At 39.5% G+C, this 2,808-nt stretch overlaps 1 non-coding gene across 1 annotated transcript; it reads left to right on the forward strand.

The window, feature by feature from the left end:
* Nucleotides 1-2,318: 2,318 nt before the first annotated feature.
* Nucleotides 2,319-2,393, forward strand: Trnas-cga (transfer RNA serine (anticodon CGA)). The gene has a single exon. It is a non-coding gene; the product is annotated as a tRNA-Ser (tRNA).
* Nucleotides 2,394-2,808: the final 415 nt, after the last annotated feature.

Consider the following 2,808-nt stretch of genomic DNA (forward strand, 5'->3'; position numbering starts at 1 on the left):
TTGTTCCTGCTGATAAAGGGAATGCTACTGTCGTTTTAAATACAGAAGACTATCAAAGCAAAATTTTGAATGTTTTAACGTCAGGACAATACAAAAAACTTAAGAAAGATCCCACAGCCAGCGTAATACAGAAAACAAATAATCTGATAAAATCAGCCACTTCTATTCAAAAAGAAGAAAAAAGAGCTTAATTGAAGACTGAAGCTATGTGTCCTACTCTAGGGCCTACCCAAGGTACATAAAAGGGACCTTCCTTTGAGACCGATTGTTAGTGCTATCAATTCTCCTATGTATGAAATACCAGATATCTAGCAACTCGTTTACAACCATATATTGGAAAAACTGACTCATATATAAAGGACTCACGTCATTTTATAGAGAAAATTGGTTTAATTCTGACTCCTGAAGATATTTTAGTAAGTTTTGATATAGTATCTTTATTTACTATGATTCCTGCTAACGAAGTTATGGATTTTATAACGGATATTTTTCCATAAGATCTGACTGCTCTTTTCAGACATTGTCTTACTTCCAGTCAGTTCCAGTGGAATAATGAATTTTATGGGCAACGTAATGGCGTAGCAATGGGTAACCCATTGGGTCCTGCAGTAGCTAATTTCTACATGGAGAAATTCGAACAGTCGGACTTGGAAAAAGCAGATAAGAAACCATCTCGCTGGTATCGATATGTAGACGATACATTTGTGGTCTGGCCACATGGTAGAGAAGCCTCAGACGAATTTTTTGATTACCTTAATAATATAAATCCAAGAATCCAGTTTACCATGGAGAGAGAAAATGACAACAAATTACCGTTTTTGGATGTTTTAGTTATGAGACAGACAGATGGAAGATTGAAACAACTGATTTTTAGGAAAATAACGCACACAGACAGATACTTACATAAAAACTCTAACCACCATCCACAACAAAAGAAAGGTGTGATTAAAAGTCTCGTTGACAGAGCCAGACGGATTTGCACGCCGGAGTATCGAGACGCCGAATTAAAACATCTGAAGCACGCTTTTGAGAAAAATGGCTACTCAAAAAAAGAAGTAAGCAGAATTCTGCACCCAAACAACAAAAAGCCTAAGGACAAGCCCGAAAAACGATGGAAGAATACAGTCTCTCTCCCTTTTATAAAGAAAGTAACGGATCAGATTGGAAAGATTTTAAGTAAACATGATATTAGACCTGTTTACAGACCAACGAAGAAACTTTGTCATGTTCTCCGGTCTGTAAAAGATAAACGCGCTCCTCTATCAGCCAGTGGCGTATATAAAATTCCGTGTACATGTGGAAAAGTTTATATTGGAACAACAAAAAGAAGTGTAAATACACGGTTAAAAGAACACAGAAGTCTTTGCCGATTAGGAAAAACAGATAAATCGGCTGTAGCAGAACACGCTTTGCAGTCAGGAAATCATCAAGTGAAGTTTTCCGAAACAAAAATTTTATCTACGACGACGAACTATTACCCACGGCTTTGTAGAGAAGCAATTGAAATATATAAACATAGGGATAATTTTAATCGGAAAGAAGAGACCATGAAACTTAGTGATATTTGGACAGTAGCACTACAGAATTGCTAGACAGTTTTATCCGTGACGAGATCACGATCGATAGTTAAGTTTTATCTCTGACAAAGATTATCTCTGCATATCACGTGTAACTCTGGCCACGCCCACTTTCTACGATATATAAGCCGCTCTCAGACGTCCGATCCGTCAGTCGGCAAGACTCACCGGAGGAGAAACACCCCTCTGAAGATGTCCAGCGCAGCTCTGGACGAAACGTTGGGAGCTGAAGAGTTTCATGAACCACGACCTTACATCCCGGAAGGTTTACCGGTAGATATGTCATCCGGTCGTGAAAGCCTTCATACTATTTTATTATTGTTCTATTTTTTGTTGTTTTTTTTTTTAATTTTGTTCCGTTGAGGTAGGAAATATTAAAAAATAGCAAAGAAAGAGGGAATATAAATATGAAACGTCCTGGCAGATTAAAACTGTGTGCCGGGCCGAGTCTCGAACTCGGGACCTTTGCCTTTCGCGGGCAAGTGCTCTACCAACTGAGCTACCCAAGCACGACTCACGCCCTGTCCTCACAGCTTAATTCATATCAGCGCACACTACGCTGCAGAGTGAAAATCTCATTCTGGAAACATCCCCCAGGCTGTGGCTATGCCATGTCTTCGCAATATCCTTTCTTTCAGGAGTGCTACTTCTGCAAGGTTCGCAGGAGAGCTTCTGTAAAGTTTGGATGGTAGGAGACGAGGTACTGGCAGAAGTAAAGCTGTGAGGACGAGGCGTGAGTTGTGCGTGGGTAGCTCAGTTGGTAGAGCACTTGCCCGCGAAAGGCAAAGGTCCCGAGTTCGAGTCTCGGCCCGGCACACAGTTTTCGTCTGCCAGGAAGTTTCATATCAGCGCACACTCCGCTGCAGAGTGAAAATATCATTCTGCATTAAAAATATGTATCATTTACTGGAAAGGTAATCGATATTTCCTATATTTTGACGAATACATTCCGACGTATGGTACTTGTTATAAAAACAATAAAAACATTTGTACTTTCGACACCACGAACATTGTACGAATACGCATTCATTTTCGTCGCAATCGCATCTGTATTTTCTCAAGTCCGCAGGGAACGCCACTGCACTGACGTTATGGAATACTGTTAAAATAAAAAGAAACGCAAAAGATTGAAACAAAATTTGACATTCAATGTGCAATTTTGATTTACAGAGGCTTGTAATTCATTTTGATCAATTCCTTGGGGGATTCTCATGGTTAATTATAAATTAAA

Source organism: Schistocerca cancellata, chromosome 1 (assembly GCF_023864275.1).
Source record: "Schistocerca cancellata isolate TAMUIC-IGC-003103 chromosome 1, iqSchCanc2.1, whole genome shotgun sequence".
NCBI lineage: Eukaryota > Metazoa > Arthropoda > Insecta > Orthoptera > Acrididae > Schistocerca > Schistocerca cancellata.